At 40.0% G+C, this 25,992-nt stretch overlaps 1 long non-coding RNA gene across 3 annotated transcripts; it reads right to left on the bottom strand.

Annotated features, from left to right (window-relative positions):
• Nucleotides 1–9,650: 9,650 nt before the first annotated feature.
• Nucleotides 9,651–25,615, bottom strand: LOC110207524 (uncharacterized). Of its 3 annotated transcripts, none has more exons than XR_013484562.1 (4): nt 25,244–25,615; nt 21,252–21,571; nt 16,040–16,370; nt 9,651–13,475 (listed from the first exon to the last, which is right to left on the bottom strand). It is a non-coding gene; the product is annotated as an uncharacterized LOC110207524 (long non-coding RNA). The 3 variants fall into 3 exon arrangements; XR_013484564.1 differs by lacking the exon at nt 21,252–21,571 and adding an exon at nt 16,674–16,804; XR_013484563.1 differs by lacking the exon at nt 21,252–21,571.
• Nucleotides 25,616–25,992: the final 377 nt, after the last annotated feature.

The following is a 25,992-nucleotide window of genomic DNA, read 5'->3' as shown; positions in this document are numbered from 1 at the left end:
CACAGTAAATCCCTGAGCTGCTAGGAAATGCTGAAAGCAGTGAATATTTAAAGAAAAGATCTCTTCAGGAACGGGCTGCCAATAAAATATTCTTTAAGTCAAAGGGTAATCTTATCCCTAAGCTTCTTAATAATGAAATTCCTGATTGGGTCAGCTGAACTGCTCCAACTGTGGAGTTAGGGAAAGGCCAGTCCTTACTGATCTTCTAGTGAAGAATCCTAGTTCACCCTTAAAGAAAAAAAGTTCTTTTCTTCAAAATTGATCAGTTTTTAATTTTCTTTAAAAAAAGACCTCAAAAGTTTACTTTAAGCCATCTTATTCCACCATATTATGTATAAAAATATATCTGGTTGTTAACAAAGACAGAAAAACTTCCCACATCAGTAACTATATTAAGAGAGAGGGATTATTCTTTAAGAACAATTATATGGTGATGCTAGGGTTGGGTGGCAAAAGGAGAGAAAAGAAACAGGTTTTCACAATATTATCTTAATATTTTCAGAAGCTCGTGAGATTCCATCTAAATAGTCCAGAAGTGAAAGTCCATGCTAGGGTCCGGAGTGTATGTATGAGTATTCATTTTGGATGTCCACAGGGTGGGAATACAATCACTGCATCTGATTCTTTTACTGTACTATTTCAGAGTTCACATTCATTTATAGGGAGACTAAAACCATTAAAATACTAAATGCCGTAAAGTCACTCACAGGGCTGTGTGGACAACTTTTCCATTTCTTAATAATACCAGGTAAAGTGAAACATGTTCATTCCATTATTTTACATTTTTAGTTGATGAACTAAGAATTACCACTGGTATACCTTTAAAATTCCACAACTTTTAAATAAAAATGTTTTTATTGATGCCTTTTATTTTCTACAGTTGTTTCTATCTATGCCCTCCCTCTATTGATCCCTCATTTATAACAAAGAAAAAGAGCCAAGCGAAGTTGACAGAACAACTCCATCTTATGGCACATATGACATTCTGAATCTATAATCCCTTAACTCTCTACTGACAAAAGGGAAAGATGTTTCATTATTGATTTTTAATGTCTCCTTGAAACCGAGTAATATAGTAAATAGAGCGCTGGGCCCAGGAAGACCTGAGTTCAAATCTGTCCTCAGGCACTAAGTTGAAGTGTGACCCTGGGCAAGTCACTTAGCTTCTATCTGCCTCAGTGTCTTCATCTGTAAAATGTGGATAATAATAATAGTGCTTAGCTCCCAGGGTTATAGTGAGGATAAAGTGAGATAAAGCTTGTAAAATGCTTAGCATAGTGCCTTGAACATAGTAGGTATTTAATAAACCCTTCATTCCCTTGTTCTTTCTTTCTTTCTTTCTTTCTTTCTTTCTTTCTTTCTTTCTTTCTTTCTTTCTTTCTTTCTTTCTTTCTTTCTTTCTTTCTTTCTATCCTTCTTCCTTCCTTCCTTCCTTCCCCCTTCTGTTGAAGAGCAGATATGGTAGAGTTGATGGATTTAGCAAGAACTTGGAAGAGGAGAATTCTGTTTTTAGCTTCTAGAAGACATATATTTCTACGGTATTTTTCTGTTTTTCTACAAGGCAGCTCAAACTAACCAACCTTTTTAAGGTTCACAAAGCTTATCTCTAAGGCTCTTAGTAATCTCTTACCATCAAAAAGGTTGTTAAAGTGTCCTAGCAGCTATTTTTCCTCAGGGGTTCAGCCATGGCAGCCCACTTGTTGGAAAGCCCGTTTGGATTAGATCCTGGGGAACCATATCAACCATATTGACTTAAGTAAAGCTAAAGTCCAAGTAATTCCAGCAAGATTCAAAGGTCAGAAGGTTAAGGAGGCCCTAGGAGACCGACAAAGAAGGTTGAATCAAATTAATTTGCTAATTTAACAAAGGGTATCCAAATCCTAGAGCTGTTTGGTAAATCCTGAGTGAGCAGCCCTTACATAGATAATGACCAGGAGTAGTGTAGGTTTCAGAGATTTAAACCATGAGACAAAGGCAATGTACGCTATAGGCCAAGGTGAGTTCTTTGACAGATACACAAACTCCTGGAGTAGGAAGGTCAAAGAAAAAACAGACTTGAGCCTGAGGGCATTAGCTACTTACTTAGGAGGATTTTTATTCTTTATTCTAAAAAATTTACAATTTGGAATAATGCTTTTTAAAAAAAGTGACCAAAATGTCCGTATTCTTTGATTCAGACATCTCAAGGGAAATACCAAGGTGGCCAAAGACAGAAAAAGGTCCTATATAAATCTAAATATTCATAGCAGCACTCTTTCAGTGGCAACTAAAGAACTAGAAACAAAGTGTGATCCATTGAGGAATGGCTATACAAATTGGGTATATGGATGTAATGAAATATTGTTACATTGTAAGAAACCATGAATTAAGAGAAGCATGGAAAAACTTATATGAACTGATACAGAGCAGTAAGCAGAACCAGGTAAACAGTATGTGTCGTTATTACAACACGTAAATAGAGAGGACAAAAAGAATGACGATCAAACTTGTCAACTGAGAACAGTTAAGAAAATGCAACTCACTTATTTCATTGCAGAGGTGGGAAACAATGGATGTGGACTGTTGCATATGCTATTAGACATAGCTGATGTTGTTAGTTTTGCTGAACTGCCTTTTTTCCTCTTTCCTTTTAAACTTTTGTTTCAAGGGATGTTAATGTCTTAATAATGAGTTAGCATTCTAATATCCTTTTATGAAATGTGGACGTATTTTTCTGATTGAGTCAGGAAAAGTGACTGTTGCTTGGACTGAAAATTGGCCATGCCCCCAGAGGCTTTTAAATAGCTCAGCCTAGGGTTAAGGAGAATCATCTAAATGAAGACAGGAGGAAGAGGGGGTCTTTCTGTACTTTTGATTGCCATAGCTAGCTCTTTTTTCTGCTGCCAGATGTCTCACTCCTTGAAGCTGCTTACTAGCCTCATCAATTACCTCTCTGTATCCATGTTTATCTGCAGAGTATGTCTCTGCTCCCTGCTGGATATGGTTTAGAGGCAGGGGTTAAACTCTCCTCTCCTCTGACCCTGGGCTGCCTAGAACTCTTGAACTAAGTCTCCCACTGCTGAATAGGGTTATTGCTTTCTTGAAAGAGTAATTAAAAAACAATCACAACCCTTGTTTGCCTCAGTTTCCTCATCTGTAAAAATGAGGGTAATAATAGCAACTACCTCTCAAGGTGGCCATGAGGATCAAATGAGTTAATGTATAAATTCTTTGTAAACCTTAGAGTGCTATTTAGAAGCTGTTACATTATTATGTACCTTATCCTCTTCTCTCCTAAGGAAGTGTGCTATCACAACACACACACACACACATACACACACACATACACTCACACACACACACACACACACACACACACACACACACACACACACACACACTCTTTAACCCCCAAGACTAGCGCTGTCCAAGAAATCTCCTTTCTCTAGAAAGAAGGGCAGATTCTGTGTTAGTGCCCTGAAAAAAAAAATCCTACTTCCTCTATAGAGAAAACCAAGCTCCAGAAACACTGTGAACTGTCTCAGACTACATGACAAACACCTCTGTTATGGGCTTCTTCAATAATTCTTGATAATTCACTGATCTACTGCCATCTCTTGCCAGGAAATTTAACTCTCCAGAACTCTCATCTTGGCCTGTGTGGACTAGGTCAAGTAAAGAACTCCTATGCTCTTCTGCCTCAAGACAGCCATTAATGGCTTCTGGTAGGGGAAGAGACCAAAGAATGGAATCTAACCACCACATTCCCAGACACTAGAAATTCAGAATGAAAACAGACCTTCCCTCACCCCCATCCCCCTGTTCCTCCTATCTTGGGCATAGATCTTCAGTTCTGGACTGTTTTATTCATGAGGTATCAACATAACCCATCGACATCTAGGCAAGTCCATTTGAGAATGGGGAGGAAAAAGAAAGAGGAAGGTGTTTACTCAACGAGTATGTCCCCATGTACAGATCAGAGGAAAGATAAGGATGAGGACCAAGGAAGCATTAGGCTTATATGGAAGTATATACTACTTACAGAACAGATATACTCTTGAAGTAAAGGAAAGTTTATAAATCTGAAGGAAGAGGAAATTCTGAGTTGGTTGAAGAATGAAGTCCTCCAAACCCTTTGACAAACCTGGGAATTCAGAATTTCTTTTGAACTAATGGGGCTTTCAAGTGAATAGTGAGAGCCAGCCATTGTCCTGGGTTACATGCACACATAACTAAGCCAGGTTCTGAGGGAATATTCCAGGACTGAAAGCCCTTATCCTGGTTGTCTATGCTACTGTATCTTGTACTGGAATGGTAGTAATACCTGCACAAGGAAAATCTCTCTCTCTCTCTCTCTCTCACTCTCACTCTTTTTCTCTCTCACTCTCACTCTTTCTCTCTCTTTCTTGATGTGCCAGTTTCCCAAATAGAAATGCTGACCCCTGTGCTTCCCCTTCTGCCCCTATCCTTCAAAACTAGAAATGGAATGGATGGGATTCTAATCAATGCTCTGATGGCTCCTTCCTCCTTACTTTTGGGTCCTGCTCTGTCCTTGTACCTACCTTGCTAACAACTGCTCCCAGTTATACCATTGAGATAGACTCAGCGGCGTCTGAGTTAACTCTTCTCTTTGTTGAAGGGGTTAACACTTGCTGTGTTCAGATCACAGCTCAGAGCATAAAAAGAATTAATCTGGACTCATGCCTTGCCCCTTAGGTTCCAGCAGTTTTGTGTAAATAAGGCTTTTGTGATGATCTCATGTGGGGCATGAAATCAGGACGACTATGCCAGTCTGCCCTTATGAGGATCAGACCAACCCCTACATGGGGCAGAATGAGTGACTTTGTGTAATTCTCTTTCAAGAGCACTAGGAAGGTTTGTCTACAGCTCATACTTCTGAACTTCCCCCAACACTAACTACTACCAGAAATTGTGAATGGAATATTTTAGTTTAAGAATTGGACCTGTTAAAATACAAATACCCACTGGGAAAGGCAAAGCTTAAAGGTTTCCAAGCATTTATATCTTAATATTAATGAGTTTATTAGAGTCTTTTTCTGGTAGTTTTGATCAGAGAGAGCCAATATTTCTTCTTCAAGAACAAGTCATACCAAACTAACTTAATTTATTTCTTTGATGTGGATGCAGGGAATCTTGATGATATAATTTATCTAGATTTCAGCAAAGCATTTGAAAAAGCTCCTTATGTCATTCTTGTGGGTGAGATGGAGAGGTATGGATTATACAATAGTAGAATTAGCTAGATTCTGAACTGGTTGAATGGATAGAGATGAAGAGTGGTCATTATAAGTTTGATATCTGCTTTGAAGGTGGTATCTAATGGAGTGCCCCAGGAATTTGTACTTTGCATGTGCTGCTTAATTTTTTTTTTATGAATAATAAAGCCACTAGACAGCATGCTTATCAAATTTGTAGATGTCACAAAGGTGGGACATTTAGCCAACATGCTAGATGATAGAGTCAGAATAAAAAAAAAATCTCAGCAGGTCTGAATTTTGGATCAAGTCTAATAAGCTTCAATTTAATAGAGATAAATGTAAAGCTTACACCTGGGTTCAAAAAACTGACCTCATAAATAGGGGATTAGAGGAGGCATAGCTAGATAGCAGTTTGTCTGAAAAAGCCTTGGAGATTATTTTGATCTCAGAGAATAGATCATAAAACATACTTCCTGCTCTCAGGAGAGGGAATGGGGGTCTAATGGGGCATTAATCAATCAATAAACCTTTATTAAGTGCCTTCTGTGTGCTGCACAATGCTAGACATGGAAGATACAAAGACAAAAATGAAGCAGTCCCTGATCTCAAGAAGCTTACATTCTTCCATCTGGGAAAGAGAATGTACATGTATAATTATAGCATAATAAATATGAATATAGGCAAAAAATACAAATACAGTGTAAAAGAAGTATAAAGAATGTATAAAGAAGTGTTTATACTTCTTATTCCTTTAGGAGGTATGAAGAAAATAGCCATTGATTGGATGAAAGATCAGTCATTCTCCCATTGGCCCTAAAAAGACAAACTTATCAGTTCTAGAGTTAGTCAAGACAGGAGCTCTGTCACTGAGGGAATTACCTCTGGAAGTTGTGAAGAGAGCTGGCTATAGAGGAAGAATCTAGTCATTGAGAAGGAATTCGTCATTGCCTTTTTCCTTACACTTCTTCAGAGTCAAGTGGGCAGTGAGGAGATTTCACTCCCCAACCATGGCAGCATCTAAGGCTGTGTGAGTCCCATACATTAGAGAGAGCAATCAAGAGAAAGTTAGCTCTGACAGTCAGGAGAGGAGGAGGTCCAGGAAAACCAGCTGAGTAAGCAAGGAGCAGAGTGAGGACACCACAAGAAGAGATAGGTCTTGGATCCCAAGGCATTAGAGGCATAAGTTGTCTTGGCCATATGTATTCCCTACACGTGTGCTTCTCTACTAATGTACTTTATTCATTCTATTATCACTAATCTTGTGTGTATTTCTGGGAGATGGAACTCTAAGTTTATGGGAGAAGGGGATGTTATATCACTATTATTCATGCTATGCCCTATTTCTGAGTGTCAGCTTCAAACCAAATGTGTCAGCTGTTTGACAATTAAAGATGAATGCATAAGGAGGGTCTTATGATCTGTTGTTTTATGGATCCTCAGAGTACCCTGATTCTGAGGTAGTTGCTCCGTTGGGGAGTGGGTGGAAGGGTACTTTAAAGGAAATACCTACACAAATTTAGGGAAGGAGGGTACTAACATTTTCAGAGGGATAGAGAAAAGCTTCATGTAGATGACATAATTTGAAGCATCAATAAATCATATTTTACAAATGATCTGTCAACAGTTGAATATGGCAGCCCCCAAAAAAAGCTAATTCAATCTTAGGCTCCATTTGGAAAGTCAGTGTCCAGGACTGGGGAAGTGATGCTTCTGCTATCTTCTACCCTGGTCTCACAGGGTCTAGAGCTTTGTTTTTAGTTCTAGATAGCCTGCTTCAAGAATCACAGAATAATGGGATCTCAAACTTGGAAGGGACCTCAGTGGGCATCTAGTCCAATCTATACTTGAAGACTCCCAACTTCAGCACATCTGACAAATGATTGTCATTGAAGTATCATTTAGTCAATCGTTGCATACCATGGCTGTCCTGATACAGTGGACATGGTCCAGAGGAGAGCTGCAAGGAAGGTGGAAGGCCTCAATATCAGTCTTATGAGGACAGGTAGAAGGAACTAGAGATGCTTAGCCTGGATTTGGGAGCAGGGATGTTAATTTTTAACATCTTTCTCTTCATTCACCTCCTCCTTCAAAATGGATATATGACACCCTTTTAAGTTTAATCTGCCTCATTAACATTTTTCTCTATCACTTTCTTAAATCTAGACCATCAAGAAAACAATCAATCAAGTCCTGATTTGTAGCATTTGCTGATTTTCCAAGTGTAAATATTCACATGGAAAATTTAACGACTGTCTCTCACAAGCCATTTCCAGCTGGCTTTAGTACACCCTTGCTTAGGAGGGCCATGAAGCCTGCCTTCAGGTTTATATGAAAGGCTCTCTTGTGGCAGAAGGGTTAGACTTCAGCTTGGCCCTAGAGAATAGAAATAGAAACAGTGTGAAGGGGGCAGACTTTTGGTTTGATGTGAGGAAAAATTCCTAACTTTAAGCTATCTCAAAGTAAAAAGAGCCATCCAGGGAGTTGGTGGGGTTGTACCTCACTAGCCAGTCAGTCAACAAGTATCTATTGTGCACTAGCTATGTGTTAGGCACTGTGCTAAGGTGTACAAATTAAGGCAAAAACATGGCCCTGCCGTCAAGGGGCTTACATTCTAATGGGGGAGAAAACCTACAAATTATTGCATACTTAAAAGATATATGCATATGAGATTTTTTTGGGGGGTGCAGGTTGAACTAAAAGATCTCCAAAGGTCACTTCCAAATCTAAAACTCTGATTCTTGGATGGAAAGAAGGAAGGATAGAAGAATATAGAGGTAGAAGAATGTAAGGAAGTAAGTTGAAAAGAGCTAATAGAGGGATTAGGGCACGGCTCTTCTCAGTAGAACAGTCTGGGGGCGCCCAAGACAAATACCACCTATTTCACAACTTTGCCTAATTCTGGCCTTGTATGGTATGAAGCCACAAATGACATCAACATATGGAATGTAATCATGATGTGAAGAGCAAGTCAGAGAAGGTGGCGTCTGTATGTTCATCTCTTAGTTCTGGAGGAGTCTTTATGTATGCTCAATAGTAGTAACACAACTGGTATCCAAAAATCCATTTTTTTTGTGATGGGAGAGGGAAGGACCACAGCAGGAAGACTAAAAGCTGGAACCAGAACCAGCTGTATGGAAACACTGTCAGAACCCAGACAAGGAGCCCCATGGCCTCAGTGTAGGGTTCCAGGATCTGTGTACCTAGTTCAACCTATGGTCTTAAATTGCTAAGACCCATTTGATCTAGCAAGTAACCTGGGAAGAGTACCTATGTCTGAATATCAGGGCAAGAGCCCCCAAAGACTTGCCCACTCCTGCAATGAGTTGCTGAAGGCTCTTTGTGACATGATGAAATCTGCTGATTGACTTAGCAAGTTGTCCTACCATTACAATACTGCCAGCCAGTCTGTCTGTCAAGCATACTTATTGGGTGCCCGCAAGCTATGTGAACTGGTAGAATATCCAGACATTGAAAAAAACAGTTCCAAGAGTCGAGGGATAAGCAATCTTTCTATCAAATCCTGTCGAATATCTGACACCTGCAAAGAACAGGTGACACCCACCCACCAGAGTCCTTGGCAGCATCCTAATTAGAGGTTGCATTTACCCTTTAGTCACTCACTGACCTTTGGGCTTGGGGATATAGGGAGACCATGCGCTATTTGTGATCACAATGACTCCATTGTTTCTGAGTCCATTTGCAAAGCAAAAAAATCTCTGTCTGTAATGACCATCTACTGGAATCTTTTCACTAGTCTGACCTGGGTTTGGTTCCTGAACACTCTCTGACAGCCTTAAACATGCCGCTAGATAAAGGTTTAAATGGACTTTCTTTCAGTGAATTGCATTTAATAGTTGTGTGGGCACAGCCCATGGCAGGAATCCACACAAACTCATAGGAGATCTGTGGGACCCTGGGGTGTCATAATGTCACTCTGTCTGGATAAGTGACAGCAAGGACGTGGGATTTGGCTATTATTTTTGGTTTGGTTTGTTTCTTGCTCAGAAGAGAGACTATATATAACACTGTGAGAGGCATAATTTCCAAATTGTCAAGGTTGCTGCTAATAGTGAATGATATACTAATATATATTACACAGAAATGCGGGCTTGCCAGTGCAGCGCTTGAGAAGTAGATGAGCGGATACATCTTCAGTTACATTGTGAGAAAAGAAAAGCTGGTCATGTAAATGCAGCCCTAACTTTTTTCCTCCAATGTTGCAAAAGTAATTAAGCGTTCCGTGATACCCTCAGCTGTGAAAATTTGACTTTAATGAGAGCTTTGTGACTAAATGTCAAGTCAGTTTCTTGAAAATGGGGTGATTATAGGAGAATAGGTCCTTAAAGATAGATCCCACTAGGAGATAAAATATGTGTATAGATTCTGGAAACACACTCAGAGACCTAGGAGCTAGAAAATTAAACCAACAAAAGACCAGTCACATAGTTCTCATCTCCTTAAATATACATCAAGTTTTAATCATTTGAGGTTAAAAAAAAAAAGGGAGGGGTAACAATGTAATGAGCATTTTTGTTGTTCAGTCATTTCCTGTTGTGTCCTACTCTTCATGACCCCATTTCTGGGGTTTTCTTGGCAAAAATACAGAAGTGGTTTGCCATTTCCTTCTCCAGTTCATTTTACAGATGAGGAAACTGAAGCAAACGGAGTTAAGTGACTTGCTCAGGGTCACACAGCTAGTAAGTTTATGAAGCCAGATTTGAACTCAGAAAGATGAGTCTTCTTGACTCCAGGCCTGGCACTCTATCCATTGCACCACTTATACTGGAAATCACAACTTTTATAAAAGAAATATACACTATCTTGAGAAATAGCTCGGATGGATGCAGGTTTTGTCATCAGGAAGAAAAAACTAATTTTTAAAGGGTATATGGAGTCAGATTTGCACACAGTAGGACCCCTCTCTGTTCTCTCTTGCTACCCACACTAAACTTTCAGAGAAGTTTGACCTGAGAATACTTTTCTAGATTTACAGTAGTGGTGTAACTGTGGCAACATGAGAGAGCACAGCATAAGGCCTAAGTGAGATATGGGTTCAAATCTCTTCTCTGACACTAGTTGCATAACCTGGGGTAAGTCAGTCAACAAGCATTTGTCAAGGGCTCACCTTCAGCTAGGTACCATGAAAAGTGCTGTTCAGACAAGGCCAGGCAAAAATAGTTTTCAGGAGCTCATATATATTTTTTTTGGCTAGGCAATGGAGTTAAGTGACTTGCCCAGGGTCACACAGCTAGTAAGTGTTATGTGTCTGAGGCCGGATTTGAACGCAGGTCCTTCTGAATTCAGGGCCAGTGCTCTATCCACTGCACCACCCAGCTGTCCCTAGGAGCTCACATTCTAAAGGAGACAACACATAAAGTTGGGATTTGAGCTGAATCTTAAAGGAAGCCAGGGAAACTCAGAGATGGGAGTGAGGAGGGGAAGTGTTCCAGGCACATCTGTGCATGAAGAACAACCAACAGGCTGGTGTGGACCGATCAGGGTGGGTGGAGGCAGGGTTTAGAGAACCAGAACCTTAGGAAGGGGCCAGGTCTCTGTGTGATTCTTTATAATTTATTTACTCAATCTTAGATGGACTGCCATCTTCATTACCCACACCTTTTCGTTCTTTCTGTGCGCACAGCAGATAGAGGACAGGGTCAACGAACCAAGAGGAAAGAATAGGAGTACTGTGATCTCCTTGAGAGCAGGTCTTTTATGCTTTTTTGTATCCCTAACACTTAGCACAGTACCTGGCACATAGAAGGCATCCAGTAAATCTTTGTTGACTGACTGAACATCCTTTTAGGGCAGCCACACTTCCCAGTTCCCTTTTCTGATATGTCAATTCACATTTCGTTTTTAGTATTATTTGAACCAACTGACTCGTCTTTGCTTAATTGTATATGGAGTAACTTGCCAAAGTCTTTATGTGGTTTTAAATCCAGGGCTTCAAGTCTAGTCTTTTAGGGGAGATAATTCTTACTAATAAATGCTCGCTGATTAACTGAAGAATTCTTGTTATGCAAATAATGATTCTCCCAACTTTTTTTTTTTTGTAAAAAAGGAAAACATACCTATTGCTCCCTCTTCTGGTAATTCGGGAGAAATATTTAGAGTTGTCAAAAGGGGGCATCATTGCTTTTCCAGACACTTGAAAATGAAGGTCCTTAGTCTGATTTTCATCCTAAAAGAAGCTGGAGCAGAAATTGTAAAAGCCTGCAGAGCACTCACCAAATGCAAACAGAATAAGTGGATTAAAAAGGAGGGAAGGCCACTTCTAAAAGTGTGAGTCCTGGGTCTTTGGTACCTGACCCTAGGTTCCTTTGTCCTTATATACAGAATGTGTAAAAATCTGTTGGCAGAACATGTACTCTCCAGTTCCTGTTTGCTTCCTGAAGATGCTTTCCCCTTTCTTTGTCCCACTCTCCTTCAAGGTCTTTATGCTACAGGAACAGAACAGTGTGTTTCTAGGAATGCGTGTTAAGGAAGAAAACCAAGGCCTACTATAGGTTTTCATGAGAACACCTATAGGTTTATGGCCTTTGAGACCAAATCAAACAGGTCACTTCTACACAAAATGAATCTTTTTGGAAGGAGGCATGTTTACATATAAAGGAAAGCAGGGAACTGAAGCATAGATCCTGAGATTTGGGGCTATCATGCTTGGCCTGTCCAAGGGTTGGAGGCTGTGGTGAGCTGGCAAGAGTGATGGCTTACGGCCTAGACCAGGGATGAGGAATCTGCGGCCTCCAGGCCACATGTGGCCCTCTAGGTTCTCAAGTGTGGCCCTTTGACTGAAGCCAAACTTCACTGAACAAATCCCCTTAATAAAAGGATTTGTTCTGTAAAACTTGGACTCAGTCAAAAGGTCGCACCCAAGGACCTAGAAGGCCACATGTAGCCTTGAAGCAACAGGTTCCCCACCCCTGGCCTAGACTGTCCTGGTTGGGCTGAAAAAAGAGAATATGGAGGCTGCCAATGTCTTGGGTTTCATCATCTTATCTGGGCCCAGTACCATATTGGCTAAGCTACAGGAAAGAATTGTTGCCTGATTTTTTAAAATCACCTATGTGATTTTAAAGGGGAAAGGGGAGGACCCAGGGCTCGGAGCTGGCAGCAATGGCTAGGGAATGAAGGAACGAACCCCTTGAAGCCTTAGGGACATTAAGGTCTGGGGTCAGAACCGAGGAGGCAGGGCTGGAAGAGGAAAGTACGCTGGAGCCAGAGGGCTCACGTTCAAACCCTTGCTCTGCTACTTACCATGTCTGTGACCTCCGGCAAGTCACTTAATCTCTATGGGCCTCAGTTTTCTCATCTATAAAATGAAGGGACTGAATTAAATGTCTCTTTCCAGTTCTAAATGTGTGATGCTAAGCACAGGCTGGTGCAGGGCTTAGCACAGTGCCCGGCACATAGTAGGTGCTTAATAAATATTTATTAATTGATTGCAGAAAATGCAATGTAACAAGCTAAAGTATATAAAGGACTCTAGGCAAACTTTAAGTGCCTTACAGATGTCAAGTTATTAGTATTGTAAAACTGGCTTCAAAAGCCTCTTCCACGGAGGCTATGGATGCTATTCCTGTATCTTTAAAGAAGAATAGAATCTTCAGGAATTACAGTACTATTAATTCTCTGGCATAAGCACAAGAGATACCTATTCATCAGCATATTGAATGCCTACTATGTGCCAGGAACTTTTAAAGGGCTTTTATGTTTTCCTGAGTTTGTTTTAGAATCGTGTTTTTAGCTAGTAATTTATTTAGTCTGAAAAAGAGCAAGTCCGACTGGGATAGAAGTCCCCAGAGCCTAACTCTAAGCTAGAAAACAAGTAGAAACAGCAGAAAAAACCCCCCACAAAAAAACCCCAACCACCTCCAGCTTTACTTTGTGCTGTCCTAAATTGCACATGTCCTGAATGGAAAAGCTGTTTTTTAGCCTTCATCCCTCTTCTGACTTCTTCAGTTGGGTCCAGTTGGCCTTTCATTAAAGGCTATACATATCACATTCAAGTTCAGTTTATTCCTTTGTGGGCATTGTTCTGGGTTTTAGTCATTTTGAGAGCATAGCTCTTAATTTCAATCTGATTTTCCCCTTTCCTCCATGCAAATCGAGAGGAATCCTTAATGCCATTTTTCCTTAGATGGATAGACACTAAAAGAGAATTGAAGGGCCTCCAGCTGTTTGAGTCTCTGTCCTCTCGACAATCAAAATTCTCCATCTTTTCTTGTTCTTGGCACTTTCTGATTGAAATAAGATTCCACCATTTATCTGCACCTGCAAGTTTGACAAGAAAGGAAAATTTAAAGGACAAGTGAAAGAATTCTCCGGGGGAAGTCAACAAGTCTACAGCAGTCAGATGTGTATGATTTTTTTTCTTTTGCATTACTCCATCACTTAAGCTACTGTAACATATTAGAGTGCTGAGCAGAGTTTGCAGAAGGGCTTTATGTTATGTTGTAGTGGGTAGAAATGTGAAAATCTGCACAGGTCGGTGGCAAGAACCTCCTTTAGGAGCAAAATCACTAGAAGAGGAGCTGATGATCTTCTTGTCCTTGAGATGGGGCAGAGGATTTTTGAGTCAAAGAGGCCACTGTTAATTATAGATTTGAGTTAAGTTAAAGGTCAAATTTACCTGGAGTGAAAAAAGTCTCTAGAGATTTCTGAACCTCCTCTGAAAAGTCAGGCTACCTCAAGCACATAAGCATTCCCCTCAAGGGCTCAAATCAGTCAATGTTACAGCCCCCTGCATAATTATTGGTCTCCTTAGCATATGGGGTACAGAAAGGGAATGCAGAATCACAATCCAATGAAAACCTTCTCCACAGTTCCAAGCATATGCTTTGCCCGAATATTCCATGAGTATCTCCTGGGATACTAGGAGAATTACAGAAGGGACCGTTTGGTCCGTGATTTTATTTCAGCTTTTCAGATGGCAGAACTGACCAGAGAGAGGCAAAAGATTACTTGGAAAATCACAAAGCAATTGGGTGGTGATGCTAGAAACATAACCCCTTAATACCTAAACTTCTCCAGTCAAAGGCCCTTGAGCATCATAAACTTGTGGAATTCTAGAGATGGAAGTTTCCTTAGAGATAATCTAGGTCAAGCACCTCATTTTACAGATGAAGAAATCATGGCCTACAGATTATAGCCTAAGTCAGAGGTGTTTAACTACTCAGCCTTCAGAGCATGCAGCCTGCAACAATGTCTGAACCAGATTAAAATGTAATTGGGAAATATTTAACAAAATAAATAAAATACAACAGAGCATAGAAAATGTTAGTATTTGGTTTTCTAGGACAATGTATGCCTACAGGGATGCCTAGTGGCCCCCAGTTATGTTTCAGTTTGATGCCATTGGCCTATGATCCAACCCCACTCCAGTGCTTCTTAGCAGAGGTGATTAGTGCCTGAAAGTGTACACTCTACTGAAATGGAAAACACTTATTAAGGATTCACTGTGTGCCAAGCATTAGGGATCAAAAATAAAGGTGAAACAGTGATCACCTACCTATGAGGCAGCTAGGTATTGAAATGGATAAAATACTGGCCTTGGAGTGAGAAAGTCATTGTTGTCTTTTGGTCATTTTCAGTCATGTCTGACTTTTCATGAGCCCATTTGGGGTTTTCTTGGCAAAGATATTGGGGTGGTTTGCTATTTCCTTCTCCAGCTCATTTTACAGATGAGGAAACTGAGGCAAACAGGGTTAAGTGACTTGCCCAAGTTCACATAGCTAGTAAATAAATGTCTGAGGCCAGATTTGAACTCAGGAAGAAGAGGATTTCTGACTCGAGGTCTAGCAGTCTATACACTGAGTTCAAATCCAGCCTCAGACACTTATTAGCTATGTGACCCTTGGGTACATGGGAGAATTGGTGGTCTTTATCTCCTTCCTTTCCCTTTCTTCATCAGGATGTGACCAGCACCTATTTCTATGCAGGTTCTTTAATCTATTAAAGCCTGCATCAAACTGATCTAATATTATTTCTCATAAATACCTGTGGTTGATCCCAGCCTATATATTTCCTTATATTATTTTGTTCTGGGCAAGAGAGTAATGGGACAGCTCGTGTAGTAACCCAGGAAAGAGTTACCTTTCCTACCACAGGGCCACTACCCCCAACCCAGGCTATTGTTAGAGCATTTCTCTCTCTTTGTAACTAAGGGCATAATCATGAAACATTCATATATTTTGTGACCACACACCCAAAAGCAGAATTAATATGAACTTGGGCCTTCAGTCTGCCCCCAACAGATGAGCTTCAGCTGGAGATAAATTCACTCTTTGGTCTTAACTCAGATACTGATTCTCTAGAGAAGGTGGGGTGGGGGGAAGGTGGCTGTGGCCCCTAATGCTACATATAGAAGAATAATTTTATTATGCTCTTTGGGATTCATATTTATCTGAATAATTCACTTCTACTTTGAATGCTTTAAACCTCACCTTGAAATTATCAAAGGCTCATAGGTAGGAGAAAGTTTGGGTTCTTCACAAGAAAACATTCTAATAAGTAGAGATAATTTCTCACAGTCACAACATGCTATTTCTAAAACAAGTGAATCTCAGAATGGTTTTTCTCTTCTGTAACATTAGCTTTTGTAGGCAATATACTTTTCAATGTGATTTTACAATATTATGTTCCAAGAGAAAGAAATGATATGAGCAAGGCATCTAGCAGTCCTTGCATGAGAACTTGGGTCAGTGGAAAGACTTAGATTTGGAATAAAAGAACCAGAGCTTACATCCTGGTTCTGCCAATTGCTACTTAAGTAAATTTGAGAAAGTCACTTAACTTCTCTGGGCCTCATTTTCCTTAGTGAAAATAAAACTACCCACCAGTGACAAATCCCAAGTGGACTGTATCATCTAAGTCATTCCTTGCGTGGGTTCCACACAAATCAAGAGTTACTCCATGTTGGTGTCCCCCTCTGCTCCTGCAGAAATGGTCCTTTGGGGTCCTTTTCCTATGTCTGGCATTGTCTTTTACTTTCTCTTACTTTGCTTCTTCCAGCTTTTCTCAGCTCCCACAAGGTGGCAGTCATTTCTCATGGGGCCCTCCTCTGTTTTCTAGTACTCTGTAGTTCTGCAGCTTTGCTCCATAGTTCTCTTCAACCTCCAGTAGATGGTTCTCTTTCCCTTTCCAAGAGGACCAGCTCTTTAATATGGCCTGTAAAATAAAGAGCATTAATATCTGACATCTCAATATAGGATGTACTGAACAAAAGGCTCTGAGTGAATATTAACTTGTTCACTTAACCTCAAGATTAGAGATCAGTAACTAGCTCATAAAAATTGAGTTAAATTCAAAATTCTGGCCATCAACAAATTTTTGTACCCATAATCCTTGTATGATTATTTGTGCAAGAGAGTTTCTTAAAAGTCTAGCCAGAGCCATGAAGAACAGAGCCTTCTCTCTCTATGAGAATAGACCTAACGTCAGCTAAGGGATGAGTTAGAGTTAGACTCTTACCTCATTTACCTTTTTTTCCTCCTTTACTCTTGCAACCAATTAAAAGGCTCAGAAAATTTCAACTTATAGATATAGAAGTAAAGGATACAGATACCACCTGGATTCCTCACCAGTTGCCACCCTGGAATCCCCTAAAAGAGAAGAAGCATCTTTAATGTGTGTGAGAGATGGGACCCTTCTTATACAAAAGGAAAAATCTGGGAAGCCATCATTAGAGGAGGTATTACTACCACTACCCTAATCTGGAGGAGTGGCCATATTACCACTCCCTTCTGGACCTAGATTTGGAGGACTGTAGCATTCTTCCTGTCTCAAAACTAGGTGTGAAGAAAATATTTAATAAATTTCAGTTGGTCGTGTCTTTTGCATGAATGTTCTCCTCTCCCCTTCCCTCTCAGTGATTTACCACATAATTGCTCATTTAGAAGATCCTTTGTTGTCAAATGTAGGAACTGAAATGGATGGCGTATAGTAATCATCTCCTCATTTTAAAATCCTAGAGTCCCTACAAATGGGCCGCATTCAAACTGCTTCAGTGAGTGGCCTTAATTCATTCTCCAAGTACCCAGGCCATTTATCTATTGCCATTGTCTATACTTTACCCTGGGTCTAGGGACTCATGGCAGCACATTCTCTTCTCTTTTCTTTTCTTCTCTTCTCTTCCTTTCCCTTCTCTCTCTTTCTCAATCTCTCTCTCTCTCTCTCTCTCTCTTCTCAGTCTACACTCCTTCCTCCCCAGCAGCTAGCCAGTTGTTCAAATTGCTAGGGGTTGACCCTTCAAATGTCTATTCCGCTGAAGAAGAAAGAGCTGGGCACTGATTTTGGCAATATTTATTGCTTTTCTCCCTGCTATATAACTGGGCAAACTTGAGCAAGCCACAACCTCCCTGAGTTTACTTTAAAAAAAATGCAGCTGTTGGACTAGATGATCTATATGTCCAATGGTGTTCTGGAGCTGACTGTAATGGCTTGTGAGAATGTGAACATTTACACCTTAGAAATCCAGCAAATGCTACAAATCAGCCTTTATTAGTTCGGTTTGTTTTATTGGTTGTGAGTTTATTCTTTTGTTGATTGTCTTGATTCAAAAAAGTGATGATGAAAATGTTAATAATGCCTATTAAACTTAAAAGTATTTTGTACAAACATTTTCTTTGAAGAACCATTTATTAAACATTTACCAGGATGCCTCTGGCTATGTCTCTTCCAGCTCAAAGATTTTAGAGTCCCACAATGACAAGTATTGATGAATATAATATGACTCCATCTAAACTGTTCATTGAGTCTCTTTCAAAGCCAGTGCTATGCATTTTTGAGGTAACTGTTGATGCCAATAAGTAGTTCAATTTGTGGCCATGAAACAGTTTCAGGTTAAACAATATGAAATCATGATCTTGGTCTCATTAACCCAGTTCCACCCAGGTGGGAGAAGTAATCAATGCATAGATGCACCTGGAGAGAGGTGGATTGAGTGAGACAAGCCTGGTGAAGATAAAATGAGTAATTTTTTCTTTATATTTTTCTTTTTGGTTTATCACTGATTGGAGCAAATATAGAGATAACAGTTATTTGGATTCACAAGCTTAAATTAAATTTCATTTCAATAGATATTACTTATATTGATTATACCTATTATTACTGACACATATTGGACATATATTCTTCTTACAATCAATGTCACAGTATATTCTTCCACTCCCAAAGCATCCAACTATTATCTCTATGTGATTAACTCCAAAATCTGTGGCTAATCCTGACAACTCTCCTGAGTTCAAGTTGTCTACTAAACACCTTCACCAGAATGTCCTGATTGCATGACAAATTCAACATGTCTAAGAGGAAATGAGGATCTTTTCCTCCAAATCTAGACTTTTTCCTGACTTTCCTATTTCTATTATTGTACCCACCGTTTTCCTTGTTTAGTCAAGACCCACAGCATGGAGTTGTGTGTCTTGCCTGGTTCATAATTGACACCCAAACTGGGCAGAGATAAGAATATTCTGAGGCCAATTATTAGCAAGTCAGTTCAGTTGGGATTCATCCTGAAAATAGGGAAATTCAGCAGGTGGGCTCAGGTATATGCCTAGGAGAAGCCTAACCTCTCACTTGCATCTCCTTGGTAAGGAGTAAATTCTGACAAGGTATGGATGGACTTGTCTTATCCTGGGCAGTTTGCCCACTGACATCATATTAATGATGAAATTCGCAGTCAATTCATACACTGGAACTAGACTCTAAGCCTTAAAGTCAGCCTTTAAGAGGGGGCTACAAGTGGATTCCAGAGATTGTAGATGAAGGTGGGGTGTTGGACTACTCACAAACAAGGTTTAGGTTCTCTCTCTTAAGAGGCCTGAACCTCTATATTGAATGAGAAGTACTTATTAGGTCCATGAAGGGAGCAGCTGTGGATTATTTCATCTTTGTATTTCTAGCACCAAGCACAAGATATATAGCTATATTCCAGGCATTGTGCTAGGTGTTGGTAAAAAAGAAAACAGCCCTAGCTCTCAAGGAGACTATGTTCTATTGGAAGAAACAATATGTAAACTACAAATATGTCAACAATAAATACAAGGTGATTTTGGGGGAGTGGGTACTAGAAGCTGGGGGAAGGTGAGAGGTGATGAGGGCCTCAACTCGAGTGGTGGCTGCATGGGTGGAGGGAAGGGGACAGATAGGAGAATCATTATAAAGATAAAAATGACAAGATTTAGCAACTGCTTGGACATGTGGGGTGAGTGAAAGTGAAGAGCTCAAGATGATACTGAGGTTATGAAATGGGGTGACTGGAAGAAGGGTGGTGCCCTCAGCAGAAATAGGGAAGTTCAGAGGAGGAGTGGGTTTCAGGGGAAAGATACGAGTTCTCTTTTGGATATGTTGAGCTTGAGGTACCTATGGGAAATTAATGAAAATATCTAATGGACAGTTGGAGTTCAGGAGAGAGATTTGGATTGGAAGATTTGGAAATCATCTGTGTAGGGACGTTAATTGAATTTATGAGAGTTGATATATTTACCAAGAGAGGGTAAAGAGAATTGAAGAGGGCCTGAGACAGAGCCTTGGTTTGGGAATACTTAGAGTATTTGATATGAATGATGAACAAGAAAAAGATACTAAGAAGTAATAGTCAGACTGGTAAGAGGAAGAGGACCAAGAGAAAAGAGTGTCAGGAAAACCCAAAGATGGGAGATTATTTAGGAAGAGAGGGTAGTTAGGGCAACAAGGCAACAAGCGCTTATTTAGTGTTTACTATTTACCAGGCATAATGCTAGGTACTAGAGATGCAAATTCAAGCAAAAAGTAGTTAACATTCTAATTAACATTCTAAGTAGTTAACATTCTAATGGAGAAAGAGGACACATAAAGGAGCTGAAAGGGGAGAAGTGGGGCATAGAAAGGGATGGGGCCATGGTTTCAGTCCAGAAAGTCAGAGAATGAACCTGTAAGGTTGGCTGGCCTGGGCCCATCCCCAAAAGGGAGGCCCCAGGAGGAACTACCCAATGGGAAACTGAGGTCGTCATGGAGGGGGGAAGTTCCAGCATGAGAAGGCCCAAGGAATTGAAGAAAGTTCCAGGGTGCTACCGAGGAGATTAAGAAGGATAAGGACTGAGAAAAGGCCATCAGATTTGCTAACTTTGGAGGAAATTGTTTCAGTGGAGTAATGAGGTCAGAAGCACTATAATGAGTCGAAAAGCAAGAAAGAGTAGAGGAAAGGAGATAACAAGTAGACAGCATTTTCTAGGAACTTGGTTATGAAAGAGAGGAGATATATAACATGATAGCTTGATGGAACGGAAGGGTCTAGTGAATTTTTTAAGAAAGTGGGTGGGGACATCTAAGTGGTGCAGTGGATAGAGCACTGGCCCTGTAGTCAGGAGGACCTGAGTTCAAGTGCAGCTTCAGACACATAATACTCACTAGCTATGTGACTCTGGGCAAGTCACTTAACCCCAATTGCCTCACCAAAAAAAAAAAAGACAGAAAAAAAGAAAATGGGAGACTTGGACATGTTTGTAGGTAACAGGGAAGGATCCAGTAGACAGGACAATACTGAAGATTAGAGAAAGAGTGGAAACGATTGAAGAGGCAATCTGCTAGAAAAGATGAGAGGGGATGGGAACAAGGCCTTGATGAGGAGAATGATTACTTCTTCAATTAAATTAAAACTCATTGATGGAAGTGATTGTTCTATAACATATATAAAGCCATATATAGATGGTAACTATTATTATTTTCCACTATCTTTTGGAAACATGTTTTCTCACTTTCCTAATATCTCTTCACTTTCAATTTCCCCTATATTTTTGAACAGAGAAAGTATTTTTTCTTTTTGGTGAGGCAAGAGGAGTTAAGTGACTTGCCCGGGGTCACACAGCTAGTAAGTGTCAAGTGTCTGAGGCCGGAATTGAACTCAGGTCTTCCTGACTGCAAGGTCGGAGCTCTATCCATTGCACCACCTAGCTGCCACAAGAGAAAGTCTTAATACTAATAGTAACTCACATCTACATAGTGCTTTCCATTTTCCAAAATACTTTCCTTGCCCAGTGAGGTAGACAGTATAAGTATTAACATCCTTACCTGACAGTTTAGGAAACTGAGGTTGACTTGACCATAGTCACACAGCTCCTAACAGAGTTGGGATTCAAATGAAGTTCTCCTGACTCCAAGTCCATCAGCCTATTCATAGTTACTACAGTGGGAACCTCACGAAGGGCAATTAGTAGGTAAAATATTGCAGGGGAAAAGTGCCGTAAACAATCAATGAAGCAGCTTTGGTTGCAAGGAGTTACATATTGTTGTGATGATGCTAACTGTCTTTTAGACTCCTCCAGCACAAGTCAAAGAAGTCCTCCAACTCCTGGGCAATTGCCTCATTTGGCCATATCCTAGGTACTGCTCTGCAGGAAGAAAAACATCAAACTTGATTTTGAAGTAAAATCCAGGAATTGGTGAGTGAAGGAAGTTAGAATCATGGGATTTAGAACTGGAAGTGACCTGGTGAGACCTGAGAAATCAAGTAGTTACAGAATTTAACAGCATTTTAGACTTTAAAGTGACCTCAGCAACCAATTCCAACAGCATCCTATCTATCTAGTTCAATGCATACCCCAACAAAGAATTCCCATTACAGTGTATCCAAGAAGTGGTTAAACAGCCTTTGTTAGAAAATCTCTAATGAGGGGAAATTGACTCCTCCATGAAGGAGCCACTCCACTTACATATGCTGTAATAGTTCCTGACAACTAATCCAGTCCCCTTACTTTATAGATGGTTTCAATTAGTTAGGAGGCTTGCTCAAGGTCACATGAAATGATGACATCTAAGTCTGGTGCATTACAGAAGAGTGAATTAGCAGTGGCAGGAAAGGAGGGAGAATCTAGTCAAATGTTCCTGGGGTTTAAGTTAGAGAAGGAAGGTAGATAAGGGGAAGAAACAAGAAAAATGAGGAGGCTTTCTAGGAGTGGTCTTCATCAGCACAGAACTTCTACTTTCATAACGGACCATGTCTACTTGTCGTTCTTTCATTTCTACTTAACCAAATTGTCATTGACAATCTAAAGTACTATGAGGTATAGCAAAGTGAGAAACAGTATGAAATGGAGCAGCAGTTTGAGGTAGCAAATATAACTGGGTGGCAAAATGAAAGCAAGAAGATAAGAATAGAATAAGATGGCAAGAAAAACAAGGTATTTCTTTTTAAAAAGAGGAAGAGAAACTATGTCAAAAGTCAAATGAAAACAGGATTAATTCTAATGAAATACTGGAAATTAGAAAGACCAAGGGAGGTAGGGGAGAAAACGACAGTACTCTATGTTCAAAATTCGTTAATATTATTGACTTACTGGGAAAGAAAAAATAGTCTGAACAAGTGAACGGTCTGAATTATGGAATTTTTTGTAAAAAATTAGGTTTTATAGCTTTCAGGTTTGGTCATTTGACCATCATCTACCTTTTTCACTCCTATTCACATATTGCTGAACAGAATTGGAGAAAATCGCGAAAGCATGGTGACTTGGTCTGTGAACAAATTTATATTACGTAATATCAATTGGACCCTCACTGCAGAAAGGCAATCCTTTTGTATTTCCCTAATCAGTTTTGTATTTTACTTACTGCAGAGGCTATTCCAAACTTTTTTTTATCGCTTCTGAAGTCTCCCATGGCACCTCCTCTTTCCATCCTCTCAGATGAAGACCTTCCCCTTTTTTTCACTGAAAAAGTTCACCCCCTTCCTCCTCATCTCACCCCATTCATATATATCTCTCCCAACTATCTCCTTTACCCTCTGTTTCACATGAAGAGGTTATTGTTTGTCCTTCATTCTCGAAGAAGACCATGACATCAGGAAGGTGATGCCATGACTTGCAAATGAATTAGATTTGAGTGAGGTAGGGCTGTGCAAAGTCACCAGCCTCACTTTCTCCTCTGGAGCCATCTGGGTCCAGTGAAAAGATATAGATCAGGATGCCTGGAGATGGTCCCCCCATCATGTGAGACAGATTCAATTATCATCTCTGTGCAGATGATTCTCAGATCTATATCCAGCCCTAACCTCTCTCCTGAGCTATAGTCCTGAATCAACAATGGCCTCTTAGACATTTTAAACTGGATGTCCCATAGATATCTGAAATTCAAGACGCCCAAAACAGAACTCATTATCTTTCCCCCATCGAACCTTCCCCTCTTCCAAACTTCTCTATTACTTTCAAGGGCACCACTATCCTACCAGTCACCCAGACTGTTGACCTTGGTGTCCTTGACTCTTCACCCACATATGTATTCTATTTCAAGTCCTATTGTTTTTACTTTCACATTTCTTCATATAGCCGTTGCCCTGGTGAAGGCTCTTATGTCTGAACTACTGTGATAATTTTCTGGTTGTTTTCTATGTCTCAGATCTCTCCCCACTACAATCCATTCTCTACTAAACTGCCAAAGTGATTTTCCTAAAGCACAGGTCTTACCATTTCACATACACCCCATACTCGGTAAAGTTCAGTGGCTCCCTATTATCTCTCTCTCTCTCTCTCTTTTTTTTTTAGGCAATGGGGTTAAGTGACTCGCCCAGGGTCACACAGCTAGTAAGTGTTATGTGTCTGAGGTCAGATTTGAACTCAGGTCCTCCTGAATCCAGGGCCAGTGCTCTATCTACTGTGCCACCTACCTGCCCCACTATTATCTCTTGAATCAAATATAAAATCCTCTATGACTTTTAAAGATCTTCACAACCTAGTCCCTTCTTACATTTTCAGTTTTCCTACATGTTATACCCTTCCATGTACTCTACAATCCAGTGACACTGGCCTTCTTGCTTCAAACACTGTATGACACTACCTTTTCATTGGCTTTCCTCCATGCTTGAAATGCTCTCTCTCCTAACCTCTGTCTCCTGGCTTTCCTGGCTTCTTTAAAGTCTCAGTCTAAATTTTAGCCTCTGTAGTAAGCCTTTCCTGGTCTCTCCTTATCCCCTCTACCCTTCAACTGCAGTACCTTCCCTGTAAGATTGCTTTCTAATTATACTGTACATTTCTTATATGTATAAATCTTGCATATTGCCTCCCCTATTAAAATGTGAACTACTTAAGGCCAGGGACTTTTTTTATTGCCTTTTTGCCTTTTTCTGTGTTTAGCACAGTGACTGGCACATAGTAAGCACTTAATAAATGCTTACTGGCTGACTAGCTGGAAAGGTGGGTAGGGTGGTATGTGTAAGGTGGCATGCATCTAGAGGTGTGCTGGTAAAAGCTCTCTGAAAATGCATGAGACTCTTTTAAATTTAATTTGCATTATTAACATTTACTTCATCACTTTCTTAAATCTAGACAATCAAGAAATCAAGCCCTACTTTTTAGCATTTGTCAGTTTCTGAGGTTTAAATGCTCACTTTGAAAATTTAACAATCATCTCTCTTGAGCTTGTTTGAGCTGGCTCTAGCTCATCAGAGACATTAATGATTATTACCAATAACAGTCAATATATAGATGATACCAATTAGAACAAGATTTAAAGAAATTTAAAGAAATATAAATGCCCCAAAATTGGGCACAATCTTAGTAATCCTTGACTTTCATCTATTGATACTTAACCTAATCCTGATTTCCCTAGGCTTAATTAGAATGCCACGTTTAACTCACCTGGAATAACCATGTTTCCCATCTGATGATCTTCTCTACCACAACCATAAGTCTGAGCCTTTAGCAACATTACCAAGAGTCAAACCCCCTACATCTTATTTTCTATTATAACCATAAAATAAGAAGATTGGACAAGATGATCTCTATTGTCCCTTCTATTGCTAAATTTTATGCTCCTAAAGGATGACTCAGGTTTTCTAATAGTGAGTCACATATTCAGGAATCTATATGTAGGTCTAGGAAAGGTTAAATGACTTGCCCATAGTCATGTAACTAATAAATATTAGACAAAGGATTTGAAACCAAGTCTCTTCTGACTTTAAGTCCAATATTATTTTAGGGGATCATAGATTTCTAGCTGGAGGAAACCTTAGAGATGATCTAGTCCATCCCCTTCATTTTATAAATGGGAAAACAGAGAAGTGAAATGCTTACCTTAATTCCCATAGTAAATAGCAGATCCAAGATTTGAACTCAGGCCCTCTCTCATAGTAAGATCATTTTTCCCTTTCTCAGTGATTTGCCATTTGACACTCAAATTTGGGCTATTCCTGATTTTATATCAAGCGCTTCCTTGTTAACTGTCACAGGCAGGATCAGATGTTTCTTCTGTTTGCTCAACTGGTAGTCTGGTTACTTCTTTAAACAAAAATTAAGGCTTTAAAAATAATTTTTTTAATCACAGAAGTACCTACTATAAATTGAATGCTAACAAAATGTATATAAATAGAGTTTCTGCTGGGCCCACTTTCATGAAGAGGTAATTAGCAACTTCCTTCTGCATATATACTGTCTTAAAGATAGTTTGTTCTCCTAAGTGGGTTAAACATCTTCCTCCTGCTCTATTAGCAGTGTTGAGTTGTTTTCTTTGCATAGTAATGCAGAGCGTAACTTCAGCTGGGCCCAAATCAAGTGGTGAAAAATTCTGAATGGAAAGTACTGTAGAGTGAGAACCATGAGGCTTGGCTAGAAGGTTCCAACTGCCCCATTAATCAGTTGAGTGACCTTAGGCAAGCCATTGAAACTCTTGAACTCAGTTTTCTTATCTGTAAAATATGGGGCAGCTAGGTGGTGCAGCGGATAGAGAGCACCAGGCCTGGAGTCAGGAAGACCTGAGTTCATATCTGGCCTCAGACACTTACTAGCTGTGTGACCTTGGGCAAGTCACTGAATCCTGTTTGCCT

The sequence above is a fragment of the Phascolarctos cinereus genome, unplaced genomic scaffold, assembly GCF_003287225.1.
Source record: "Phascolarctos cinereus isolate Bilbo 61053 unplaced genomic scaffold, phaCin_HiC Scaffold_2;HRSCAF=192, whole genome shotgun sequence".
NCBI classification, from domain to species: Eukaryota; Metazoa; Chordata; class Mammalia; order Diprotodontia; family Phascolarctidae; genus Phascolarctos; species Phascolarctos cinereus.
Note: the sequence above shows the minus strand (reverse complement) of the source record. Positions and strands in the feature narration are given on the sequence as shown.